This window comes from Nothobranchius furzeri, chromosome 1 (assembly GCF_043380555.1).
Source record: "Nothobranchius furzeri strain GRZ-AD chromosome 1, NfurGRZ-RIMD1, whole genome shotgun sequence".
Taxonomy (NCBI): Eukaryota; Metazoa; Chordata; class Actinopteri; order Cyprinodontiformes; family Nothobranchiidae; genus Nothobranchius; species Nothobranchius furzeri.
The window spans coordinates 100,585,010-100,599,405 of record NC_091741.1 but is presented as its reverse complement, the minus strand read 5'-3'; positions in this window follow the sequence as shown (position 1 = coordinate 100,599,405).

Here is a 14,396-nt window from a genome sequence, read left to right as displayed (position 1 = left end):
ATCAAGATGTTGATTCCTATTTTGGAGAAATAGTCCAAAAATCACAGTTAGTCTGACAAGAGTCAAACATTGCATTTACTGCTCTCTCATCATAACTACATCATAATTATTCCTGCAAACATGAATTCATTAACAATTGAAGCATTATTCCTTTCACGTGTTTGTGTTAATCCAGCAGAAAATGTATCACTTTTCTTTATCAGCTGTAAAAGGAAAATGGCCTGTATTTGATATAGTGCCTTCTAGGGTTCTACAAACCCCCCAAGACACTTTACAGCACAACCAGTCATTCACCCATTCACACAACGTTGGGATGATTAGCTATAAGGTAGCCACAGTTACCCTGGGGCTCATTGGCAGAAGCGAGTCTGCCATAAACTGGTGCCACCGATCTCTCCGACCACCGCCAGCAGGCAAGACGGGTTAACCCCAACTTTCCATCAGATGCCAAAGTGTTGCGAAATGAATGTGAAACGTACTTTGCAGCAATTAGCAACCATTTTAGCGGCCAGATTGCTTTCTACTGGCCACAAAGTGTAACTATGTGGATGTGTCCCATAAGCAAAGGGACACTTTTATTATGTTTCGAGTAGGGATGCTCGATATCAGCCTTTTTTTTTTTTTTTACTGATATTCAAAATTGTCTAACTCTTAATTTGTGATACCAATATAAGCCGATACCAATACATGCGGGGTCACCCCTATTTATAATTTTATTTATGAAAGATTTCTAAATAAATTGTTTAGGTTGCTAACATCGCATATCCACAATCATGAATGCTTAAGATTTACTCATTATTTGTGTTAATTGTTAGGTATTTTTATTTATTCATCTTTGTTGTGAAATCTTTTGTTAAATGTGTTGGGGAAAAACCTGACCTTACTTGTTTTTACGTTTGGGTGTTTTAGGAAACTCCTTTCTGCTTTAGGCATTTTGATCCAGTATCTGAAGTTTTCCTTTGTCCTGTGCATTCTAAGACCAGTGTTTTCCATTAGTTAAAAGCAAACTGGTCAGGTAGGAAAATTAGCTCAAATCTAGAAACTTCTCTTGTGATTGTGGAATTTGTGGGTGTGAACATTTTGGATTCAATAAAACCCCCTCCATGAGCTCAGGCTCCTTTGTGAGAGGAAAATGGCTTCCTTGTTGTATGGTCTGATTCTCTCACCCTCTGCAGAGTTTACACTTTGCAGAGCTTGTTGTCTGTTTAAGGTTTGTTACAATTTACTAAATTAAGAATCTAATCCCTCTGTGTGGGTGTTCTGACTTCCTTTAAGGTAATATAAGTTTAAGGTATTATAAGAACAATAGTATAAATTAAAATACGCAACATAATAGTGAATAAAAAACAGAACCACTACCTATGCGATAATGCAGATGGTAGAAGAAATAGCCCAAGCAAGTGAAAGCGAAGAACTCTCTATTAGCATATTTGTTGATTTAAAGAAGGCTTTTGACACCATCGACCACAGGAGATTATTGAAAAAGATGGAAAATTATGGCCTACGAGGAATAGCGAAGTCCTGGATTGAGAGTTACTTACAAGACAGACAACAGTATGTACAAATTAAAGATATAAAGTCTGGATTTAGAGAAATAAGTTGTGGAGTTCCACAAGGTTCAGTAATAGGTCCTATATTATTTACTTTATATATAAATGACATATGTAACGTGGCAGATTTTTTCAAATTTATAATGTTTGCAGATGATACAACTTTAGTTTGTTCAGGTAAAGATATAAAAGAACTTTTAAAGAAGGCCGAAAAAGAGTTAAATATCCTCAAATCTTGGTTTGATGTAAATAAACTATCACTGAATATAAAAAAGACTAAATTTATGATTTTTGGAAATAAGAAGGTAAAAAATGGGGACTTTAAATTAACAATTTCAGATACTGAAATTGAAAGAGTGTCTGAAATAAAATTTCTTGGTGTTGTGATTGACTCTAACTTATCCTGGAAGCATCATTTAAATTACATAAAAGGAAAAATTGCCAAATCTTTGGGTCTATTATATAAGCTGAAGGACATACTAAACCATAAGGCCTTACGTCTAATATACTGTTCACTAATACAACCATACATGGCATATTGTATAGAAATATGGGGTTCAACTTTTAAAACATATATACATGAAATAAAAACTATACAAAAGAAATCTATTCGAGTTATGAACAAGAGCAATTATTATGCTCATACTGACCCGTTGTTTTTAAAATCACAGATTATGAAATTAGAAGATCTATATTATTATAAAATAATGCAATTTATGTTTAGAGTAAAATTAACAGCTCTGCCAAAAAATATACTAATGTTCTTTGCAAAGAGGGAAAGTAAATATGATTTAAGAGGTGTATGTATGTTTGTTCTACAAAAAGCCAAAAAGGGCATGAAAAGGAGATGTATCTCTGTAATGGGAGCAAAATTTTGGAATGAGGCTAAAATAGAATTAAAATTAGCAACTTCTCTTTCAGTTCTTAAAAAACTTATCAGTAAAAACATTTTTGAAGAGTATTAATTTGATGTTGATGGATGGATTTGTGTTTTACTTTTATTTGGGTTGTTGGTTCATTGCGGGAAATTAAAAAAATGTTTTGTAAGTAGGTTAGGCAATTCTATAAGCTATTGCTTCTGCCTAAACCTGTTCAGTCATGATATACCAAATAGACACCATATAAAAAAACAAGGCATATGTTAGTGAGAAATGGTATTTGTATCTAATTGTATGACATGTTAATGTACATTATCTTAAGATAACTGACTGAATAAATTGATCATTCATTCATTCAATAATGCTAAATTAACTTAGAGAACATAGATTAAAATTACCTATCATTAATGTGCAACTACTTCAACTTAAAGGTGCAGTATGTAAGAATATAGTGAGAATTTACAGAGAGAAAATCCCAAAAGTCTAATGTTTGGAAGGAAGGTTGTACTGAAACATATTTCACATCCAGCTGGCTGCGGGAATTGTCAGTTTTTTTCTCATTTCAAAACAAGGGAAGGAGGGACGTAACTACTGTTTACCATCAGTGAGTGTGAGGTTGCCAGGTCTCCTACAAGCTAATGCTGCAGCGCCAACAATTGTAATTTGACGACGGCCAGCAAATAGCTGCAGAGTTGTTGTGCAGAGTTGTGGGTGCTCTTAATTCAGATGTATTACTGACATAGCTTCCATTTCCTACGCTCCCGGTGATTACATTTGAGCGCAAACAGGAGTATAAACGGTTCACAAAGACGTAATCTTGCTTTATATGTTCGTACCTTGGAGAACGTGTCTTTGTAACTATCCATGTTTGGGCATGTGTTTAAGTTACTAAGCTGATCAAATGTAAGCAGTGTACACATGGCTAAACAAGGCTAATTGCTAAGCACACCACTAAGACGTGTACACTAGTACTATGTTTTTTCTGCTTCTGTATATTGTAGTTACGGTGATAAAACTTTTATAAAGATCTTCTTTTAAGAAAATCAAGCCTTGGGTGAAGATTCTTTGCTGCTAGCAACACATAGCCGAAGATGAAGCAGAAGAATCAGATGTTTATCATGTGGATGGCATGTAAACGTTGGGTCACTAAAGGAGTAAAAACTGATACCGATATTTTCCAATATTACATTAATGGCCAATATCGGCCGATAACATCGGACATCCCTTGTTTTGAGTCTAAGCTCCCAAAATAAGTCAACTTTGCAGTTCAGATTGGGCCAGACAGGAAGTCAAACGTATGCGGAAACTTTCAAAACAAAAGTCACGTTCTGTTTAATGTACATAATTTCCTGTATTTAATTTCCTGTGTAGATTTTATCTGCATGTTTTTGTTGGTTTTTAAATGGTTTTATATGTTTTTATTTTTTATGTTTATTTCTGCTGTGCAGTGCTTTGTTTGGTCCTTGGGCCATGTGAAGGCGCTATACAAATAAAGTTTAGTAGTAGTAGTAGTAACCTCCATAGCCGAAGTAAACAGAACGGGAAATAAGCCACGGATCTTTTTGGATACATGCAGCTGTCTTTCTCCTTGCTTGTTATTTTGTGAACTTAAAAAATCACGCGTGGTGTTGTAATTCTTCCGTTTTTGCTTCAGAAGTGCTCCTGGTTGGAAGGGAGCTTGCAGGTAATGTTACATGCCACATTCATGTGCAACAAAAAGAAGAAAAGAGTGTCTTACCCAAGGACACAAAGGCTGTGACAGACAGGGCTTGAACCTGCAACCCTCTGGTTCCTGGGCATGAACTGAGCTCCTCTGCCACCAGTTGCTTATTTTGCTTGCAAATAACTCCAGAACTCTGCTAAAACCTGTGTAAGTGACGGGGATACAAATTGGTTTATAAAATAGTATTTGCATAAACGGCTATGAGATGTTTTGGATCAGAGTTGTTATTAGAGTAGAAATCATGCCATTATCTTGTCAGCTACGTCTAAATTATGGTGAAAGTGGAAACCTGTTCACTCCCGCCTTGTGTCTTATTGGTTTTTGTGATGAAGATCTATTTTCCTATTTTACAAACTCTTAATTTTTGCAGTCATGTTGCACTAAAACATATGAAATGTGATTTGTAATTTCCTGCTGAAACAAACAGACAGCAGCATGTTGTTCTATATTTAGTTGTTAATAGCCGTAATTTTCTCTGGCCCCCTGCCTGATCGGACCAGTGACGACATGTTTAGCCGCATGGTGTCCTTCAACCGCTGGCTGTCTAGGTGGTGTCCTGAAAACAACGTGGGCTACATTGATAATTGGAAAACTTTTTGGGGAAAACCTGGTCTGATGCGGAGAGACGGCATCCATCCCTCTTTGGATGGTGCAGCTCTTCTTTCTAGGAACATGGCCAGTTTTATTAGTCCTTCATGACAACCTAGGGTCCAGACCAGGAAGCAGAGTCAATGTAAATGGATATGTACCACAGGATTTTAAGGTTGCTGTAATCAAACCTTCACTTAAGAAGACTCTGGATCCAGATGACCCAATGAATTATAGACCAATATCTAACTTTCCATTTTTATCCAAAGTCCTGGAGAAAATAGTGGCCATCAAAATATGTGAGCATTTAAACACTACTGATCTGTTTGAGAAATTTCATTCTGGTTTTAGAGAGTATCACAGCACTGAAACTGCATTGGTGGTAGTTACAAATGATATTCTCATGGCCTCAGATAAGAATCTTGTGTCTGTTCTAGTCTTATTAGATCTCAGTGCTGCCTTTGACACAGTTGATCACAATGTTCTTTTAGAAAGGCTTGAACATCTTGTAGGGATCAAAGGAATAGCGTTAGGCTGGTTTAAATCCTACCTGTCTGATAGATTTAAATTGGTAAATGTACATGACAAATCTTCTTCTTACTCCAGGGTTACTTGTGGAGTACCACAGGGTTCAGTGCTTGGACCAATTGTTTTTACTATATATATATATATATATATATATATATATATATATATATATATATATATATATATATATATATATATATGCTCCCAATTGGTAAAATCATTAGAAAGCATGGGATAAACTTCCACTGTTATGCTGACGATACTCAGTTATATCTATCCATTAACCCTGATGAACCTAATCGGTTAGGTAGATTACAGGCTTGTCTTGAGGACATAAAAAATTGGATGACTCTAAACTTTTTCCTTTTAAATCAAGGCAAGACAGAAGTTCTCATCTTTGGACCAGAAATCCAGAAAAGGAAATTGCTTAGTCAGTCACCTGACCTGAATGGCATCACATTAATCTCCGAGAACAAAGTAAGGAACCTTGGTGTTATCTTTGACCAGGACATGTCATTCAAATCCCAAGTTATACAGGTTTGTAGGATTTCCTTTTTCCACCTTCGGAATATTGCTAAGATTAGAAGCATCCTTTCCAGGAGCAGTGGCGGCTGGTGAAAAATATTTTTGGTGGGGCTGTGCTATTTTTTTTAAACAAACTTGTGCTTTCTGAGCTTTGTGCACAACTTCACTATTTCCTGAATTAAGCACAGCTCTTTTATTTCCTGTCTTACATCATTGGACAAACTGATTAATCCAGGTGTGTCTGACTATTGGCAAACTGCCTTGCGGACCAAGGTTGAAAAATACTGCATTAAATTGCACATAAAATAACATGACCATAAATGGTAAATAGGCAATGCAAGAGGCAAGTAACAAAAACATTTTGTTTAATTTCAACATTTGAGTGAACACCAAAAATTATGAGCAGGTCACTGTTACAGTAATGGTAGTAAACACTACTTAGACAAAATGCCAGAAATTTACACTGTTAGGACTTATGGAAAGTGGAAACATTTTCATAGGAAATAATGTCATCAGTATCTTCTTACAAATGTCATATTTCCCACTTCCCAAGCTGGGAAATTTGTTTGCTGCAGCAGAAATGTAACAAGTAAAATGGAATCAGATTGATGTATGTACAAATTTACTTGAAATACACATTTACATGATTAAATATGTATAATAGGTATGTGTGTTGAAATTAGTGTTTACAGTTATTGCACATTAAACAATGTACATGTTATTAAACAAATGTCCCGGTTTGTGGGACAACCAAGGATTTCTGATTCTGATTGTCTTGTTTACAGAAATGTAATGTACAGCTTACCTCTGCACCCAGCTGCTGTTCTCCCTGTCCAAACGTCCTCCGTTTCTTTGTTGGCTGCTGCACTGATGCGCTGCATTCCTCAGTCAGAGAATGAATGGAGTCCCCAATGAGACACAAGTTCCACATCCACCTTCTGTGGATCCCAGCCGTTTTGAATAACAAACACGGAAAGCAAAATAACGCATTAGCGTGATTGCATCCAGCTAGCTACTGCTTCCTGGTGTACCAATTTTGGGAGAAGCGTCGTGTGTACAGTTTACCCTTCTCCTTGTCCTGCTGGCTTATCTTTACGTCGGGCTGATCTGGTCCAAGCTCTTTGACATTAAGTTTTTCCACCATAGTTCTCCTCTCGAACGGATACTGGAGGAGACCGAACTGAATTCAGTGGCTGCTGAGATCCGGTATCCATGTTGTAGGCGCACTGTCTACGTCTGCGTCACGACCAAAAACGTGCTGGAGTCGAGACTCTCCGAGTTCTACCGAACATCAACGAAAGCCTTGGCGGTAGCTCTATCGCCCATCATGCTTCTGAAACGTTCTGAAACAACGTCGACGCTGATTGGATACATTCCCATTCCTACCCTTTGATTTTCTTGTCAGCAATTGGACAACTGGTCCCGTCCTGTTTGGGCGATTGAAAAACAGCACACAGCCTCCACCGCTCGGCAGAGACCGGCAGAGATCGGCAGAGATCGGCAGGGACCGGCAGAGACCAATATAGATATATATACATATATGATTTATTTTTGTTACAAAACACACAATTAACTTAGAATATGTGATTATTGTTAATTTTATTTATTTATTTTTTAAAATAAAAATTAAAAACACAGGGGAAACTGGGAGGGCGGCGCCCTATCGCCCTCTACTGGCCAGCCGCCACTGTCCAGGAGTGATGCTGAAAAACTAGTTCATGCATTTATTACATCAAGACTGGATTACTGTAATTCATTACTCTCAGGAAGTCCACAGAATGTGGTTAAGTGTTCAGCTTGTCCAAAATGCTGCAGCTAGAGTTCTGATGAGAATTAAAAAGAGAGATCATATCTCTCCTGTCTTAGCTTCCCTACATTGGCTACCTGTTAAATTCAGAATAGATTTTAAGATCATCCTTCTCATTTCTAAAGCTCTTAATAATTAAGCTCCATCTGATCTGATTGTTCCATACGTTCCTAACCGAGCACTTCGCTCTCAGACTGCAGGTTTACTGGTGGTTCCCAGAATATCTAAAATTAGGATGGGAGGCAGATCTTTTAGTTATCAGGGTCCTCTCCTGTGGAACCAGCTCCCAGCTTTAGTCCATGAGGCAGAGACCTTGGCTGTGTCTCAATTCAGGGTCTGCATCCTTCGAAGGACGCAGCCCACCCGGCCGACGTGGGCTGCGTCCTCCGTCGGCCGGGTAGACCGGATGTTAACGGCTGTAAAATTGGACAGGCCTAGCCTTCATGAACTCCCTCCGCGAACGTTCCGTCGCCTAGCAACCGTGGAACCACTGGGCAGAAGGGAGAAGGAACTTTAAACGACGGAGCTCGACGTTTTATTTAGCTTTTTAACCCCCAGAAACCCAAATTTAGAAAACAACTGCAAAATCTTTTTTTAACCTTTCACATGTTGTTCTAGGAGGCCAGATAAACGGGCCTATTTACACATTTTAACAGCCAATAGTGTTGCAGAACTGAACAATAGGACCTATTAGCAATGTAAATGTGGTTTTAAAAAGAAAAAAATGGGGAAGGTTTATTTTTGTAGACTTAAATCTGATGTTGTAATACTACAACCGTGGGTCTCTGGGGGTTAATCATTTCCTTGACTGTTGGAGAGCTAATTCAGAGAAAATACTTTAGACAAGCTGAGCCTGAGCAAAGATGTGATAATAGTTTTTAATACTTTCTAAGGGTCTTAATTTGACCAAAACCGATTTATCACCTTTTAAGACTTTTCAAGACCCAGCGGATACCCTCTAGTAAACAATTCTCGTTTGTAAACAAAAATAAAATTCAAGAGTTTAATGCAGAACTGATTTTATTTAGATATTTCTTTTATATGTTTAATCTTCCTTAACCATTTTTTTCTAGCAAAGTAAAAAGCTGTCAAAGTTCTTCCTTCTCTCCTGTGCCCTCTGCTGCTCTGCCTCCCTCTGCAGCCTCATGTCCTCCCAGATCAGCTCCAGGAGCTGGTCATCGCTGGCACCTTCCCCTGGATGCCCATTTTCTCCAGAATAGTCTTAACAAACATCGAGCTCCATCGTTTAAAGTTCCTTCTGCCCAGCGGTTCCACGGTTGCTAGGCGACGGAACGTTCGCGGAGGGAGTTCATGAAGGCTAGGCCTGTCCAATTTCACAGCCGTTAACATCCGGTCTACCCGGCCGACGGAGGACGTAGCTCACGTCGGCCGGGTGGGCTGGGTCCTTCGAAGGATGCAGACCCTGAATTGAGACACAGCCTTACATTTATATGTGCAATCCTCTCCGACAGCTCCCGCTTCACTGTCCGCCATTGTTTTTAAGTTTTTCTGCCGGCCGGCCCGCAAGGCATCTTGGGAAATGCTACCTATTGAAGGATACACCCGACCCATCCTTCATTCAGGCGAAAAGAAGGCCGCATTCGTCGACCGCATTTGAAGGAGTCTTCGAATTGGGACAGGCCTAGTCGCGGCGCTGTGACGTAACCGGCCGACGAATCCGGCCGACGTAGGATGCAGACCCTGAATTGAGACACAGCCATCGTCTACTTTTAAGAATGGGCTTAAAACATTTTTATTTGATAGGGCCTATGGTTAAAATCTGATGTTAGCCTAGATCTGGTCAAGTGGGGGAGTAGAGGGAGGTGGAGTGTACAGTCGGTAAAGACGGCTCTCCCTCGCCCTGCCTCCAACATGTCTCCATCTAAAAAGGCTAGGTTATCCAGAGTTATCTCTGTAGTCATGCTGCTATAAGCTTAGACTGCTGGAGGATACATTGACCACTTTTCACACTCTACTGCTTTCTTCTACATTCTGCTCTTTAACTGTATTATTTTCTGCAATTTCAGCTGTTAACTTTATTTTTTCTCTAAGTGTTTTTCTCCCCAGAAGAAGCTACAATGACGTTCTGCTGAGCTGTGGTGGCCTCATGGAGGGGGCCATCGTCTAACACACTGCTGCTAACCACTAATACATTCTCCCTCTCCTGATAATAACTTTTTGTTTTCCTTGACGTTGGATGTGCTACTTATCCGTTTAATCATAGATTCACTAGGATAAATACAATAAAGTTTTTCTTTCGCCAAATAGAATATTTACTAAGAAATCGCAATGTAACCATAGACACATTGCTTGTGTGTGTGTGTGTGTGTGTGTGTGTGTGTGTGTGTGTTGTGTGTGTGTGTGTGTGTGTGTGTGTGTGTGTGTGTGTGTGTGTGTGTGTGTGTGTGTGTGTGTGTGTGTGTGTGTGTGTGTGTGTGTGTGTGTGTGTGTGTGTGTCTGTGTCTGTGTCTGCTCTGTCTTCTCGATCCCCAGTGAGTCGTGGTGGATGGCTGCTTATACTGAGCCAGGATCCTCTGGAGGTTTCTTCCTGTTGAAAGGGAGTTTTCCTCTCCACTGTCGCTGCATGCTTGCTTAGTATGAGGATTGCTGCAATTTGCTGGGTTCCCTTTATAGGAAACATTTTTTCTGATTGGCTTAATGAACTGACCTGGATTGGAATGTGTATTATGTGAAGTGCCTTGAGATGACTCTTGTCGTGATTTGGCGCTATATGAATCAAATTGAATTGAATTGAATTGAATTGAATTGAACTGAACTGTTGTCTTCATGAAGATTCCAGGTCCTTGTTTCACCTGCACTAATGCAACTGGAAGCATCGCAGATTCAGGCTTTTGAACTCTGTTCTCTGCTATCTGTTGTCTCTTTCACGCACACACACACACACACACACACACACACACACACACACACACACACACACACACACACGGTATCTTTTGATGTTGTGTGGATACCGGTTTTTGGTTTTTTGGCAGACTAAGGTATCTTGTATTTGTAGATGCAGCATGACAATAGTTCTCAGAGGTCATGAAGAGATTAATTTTACAGAATGAATTATGTTTTTAATACCGAGGGTCTGAATATTACAATCACTCAGAAACTGGCTGGAGTTGAACCATTTAAAATATTTCTACTGAAGATGTTTTTAAATATGTATTTTGTAAGAATGAAGTATGAATGTCATCCTGTGGTCAAATTTGGTTCCTGCAGCCCATATTCAAAACACACGAGAAACTTTCTTACCACTATTCCATGAGTTTGGTGACTGTTGCCAACTACAACTCAGCACTACAAGATTCCAGATAACGACCAAAGACGAGTCATAGAGTAAGTTGTAATTACATTGTTATATCTGTAGTTAGCACTCTCAGGTGTTTTACAGTAGGGATCACGTACTAGACCTATCACAATAATGTCTCTAGCATTAGAAGAAGTGTGGTTGCTGTTCGTTTGCTGTTATAGTTCTAAACAACTCACAAATACTTTATATTTGACTGTATAATCAATTTGTTGGTAATTTAAAAAAACATTAGATATTTTTAGATATTTCCTTCCAATTCACCGTTAGCATTGTTAGCTCAACATTAGCCCAGAATACCTCACCAGGGATGCATCCAGGAGGCATCAGAGCTATGCCTGAGCCACCTCAGCTGGCTCCTCTTGATATTGAGGAGCAGCGGATCTATACCAAAAGAAACTACTTCACGGTTACATAAACTCCTGCATTTGGGGCAGGACCTGGACCAGGAATAAAGATAAATGTCCCAAACCTGGAGAAGTCATTCTACCCCTTTCCCATTCAAGACCATGGTCTCGGATTTAAAGGAGCTGATTCTCATCCCAGCTGCTTCATACTCAGCTGCATACCGCTCCAGCAAAAGCTGAAGATCACTGATGAACAGAACCACATCGTCTGCAAAAAGCAGAAGATGTAACCCTCAGGCCACCAAAACAGATCCCCTCACCACCTTGGCTTCGCCTAGAAATCCTGTCCTTAAAAGTTATGAACAGAATCTTTGATAAAGGGCAGCCTTGGCAGAGCCCAACTCTTATTGGAAACGAGCCCAACTTACTACTGGCAATGCGGACCAAGCTCTGACACCGGTTGTACAGGGACTTAACAGCCCACATCAGAGAGCCTGGTATCCATACTCTCAGAGTGCCCGCCACAGGGCCCCCCAAGAAATGCAGTCAAATGCTTCCTCCAAATCCTCAAAAAAGCATGTACATTGGTAGGGCAAACTCCCACAAACCCTCCAGGACTCCTCCTAAGGGTATAGAGCAGGTCCAGCATTCCACGGCATTCCTGAATCTGAGGTTCAACAATCTGCTGGACCCTCCTCTCCAGAACCCCTGAGTAGACATGGGAGGCTCAGAAGTGTGGTCCCCATTTTTAAATACGAGAACCACCACCTGGTTTGCCAATCCAGTGGAACTGCCCCCGATATCCAAGCAATACTGCAGAGCCACATCAACCAACACAGCCCCACAACCTCCAAAGCCTTAAGGAAATCCAAGGAGATCTTATCCACCCTGGATCTTTGTTACTGAGGAGCTTTCTGAGCCCCAGAGATTGAAGTGTCCAACCGAAAGTGCTGGTGGGATTGAAGAGGTCTTTGAAGTACTCCGCCCACTGAACTACTATGTCCCGAGTCTATGTCACAGTTCCCTATTGTAAACAGTGTTGGTAGTGCACTGCTTTCCCCTCCTGGGATGCCAAATGGTGAACCAGAATCTCCTTGAAGCCATATGGAAGACTTGTTCCATGGTCTCACTAAACTCCTCCCACACCAGAATTGTTTGCCTCCGTGACCACCCGAGCCGTATTCCGCTTGAACTGCCACTGCCTACCAGCTGCCTCCAGAGTCTCATAAGTCAAATGGCCCGATTGAACTCTTCCTTCAATTTGACAGCATCCTTAACCGCCGGTGTCCACCAACGGGTTTGGGGGTTGCCACCATGACAGACACTGACAATCTTGGGGCAGCAGCTAAAGTCAACTGCCTTGACAATAGACTCACAGAACAAGGGCCACTCAGATTCAACGTCCCCTGCCTACCCCGGGACGCATTAGAAGTTCTGTAGGAGATGGGAATTGAAGCTCCTTTTGACAGCAGATTCTGCCAGGTGTTCCCAGCAGACCCTCACAATACGATTGGGTCTGCCAGGTCTGAACGGCATCCTCCCCACCATCAAAGCCAACTCACTCTCTTCACCCGAGTGTTTGACCGGTTTAAAAAAATGCCGGTGCTGTCGCATTCGTGCAGACTTGGCTCACTGGTGGGCTCACAGACTGTAAACAATAACGTTCTGAAAGGAGAAAAACGGACAACACCCTAACCAGCCCTAACCAGCTGAGAAGGATTTCTGCTTCACTGTAAAACTTCTTTCCAACATGATTGACACATTCAGGGGTGCCCAATCCTGGTCCTCGAGGGCCGGTATCCAGCATGTTTTAGTTTTAACTCTGCTTCAACACACCTGATTTCAATCAACGTGATCAACATGCTTCTGAAGAGCCTGATGAGATGCTGCACAGGTGATTCAACCAGTTAATCAAGTGTGTTGGAGCAGAAAAACTACAAACCCTGCTGGATACCGGCCCTCCAGGACCAGGATTGGACACCTCTGCATTAGACTGTTTTGTGGTCATTTCACCTTAGAATTCTTACATATTGTACCTTTAAATAAAAACAAAATACCCTGATATGGTTCTTCCTAACAGAAAGATATGTCTTCATCCTACATAAAGATGAAGAAACGTATTTAATTGTATTTATAGACATAACAATATTGGGTGGTAATTGGTTTTTACCAATAATGTTTGATGTGGGTAGAATTAGGTTTTATGTTTATGTTTATTCACTCTGCAGACACTTTTATCCAAAGCGACTTACAATTTATAACCTATAGGGCATGTTGTGATCTGTGGGGGAAAGCGGAGTACCTGGAGGAAACCCACGCATGCATGGGGAGAACACGCAACTCCACGCAGAAAGGCCGCAGCCGAGTTTCGAACCTGCAACCTTCGTGCTGCGAGGCAACAGTGCTAACCACTGCGCCACCATGCAGCCAGGTTTTAATGTGTGCAGTCAAATTTACACTTATTAATACTTTACTTTTATTAGTAGGATTTAATAAACATCAAAATTTCAGTCAAGCAGACATTTTTTTATTGCACGTTTTTTAATGATTAAAAGTAAAAGTGCAAAACTGAGACATTTCCTTCCTGAATAATAACAAGTTTAGAGAATAAAATATCACAGTGCATGGTGCCATTATGACGACTCAGTTTACAGCTGTTCAGGATAATTTAGATCATTAATGTGTCTTACACTTATGGTAAATTTGCCAAAGTATTACATTCTTTCTTCAACATAAATGTAAGTTTGTGTCACAGCCAGCTTAATAAACCTCAGTGCAACTAAGAGACAGTGAAACAAGGCAGCCAATTACACTAAGTGATATTTTATTCTGTTACAAAATACAAATTCTGTATCTGTTTTCATAGTTAAGTCAATAGAAGTGACGATGATTCCCATGTAACCAAATAAGTTGCTCTTTTGGGGGTTTTACAAGTTTTTGGAACACTTGAGCCATAAGCTGCAGCTACTGGCAGCATTTCTTTGGGAAATCAGTCTTCTTTTATAATATTGGTGAAAATTTTAACTCTTTTGTTTTTGAAGCTAACTGTGTCTGTAATGCAAAAGTAAAACAAGATGAGAAGTATTGAGGTATTGAGCAGCGAAAGGGCCTGGCTTTTTTAGAAGTCTAGT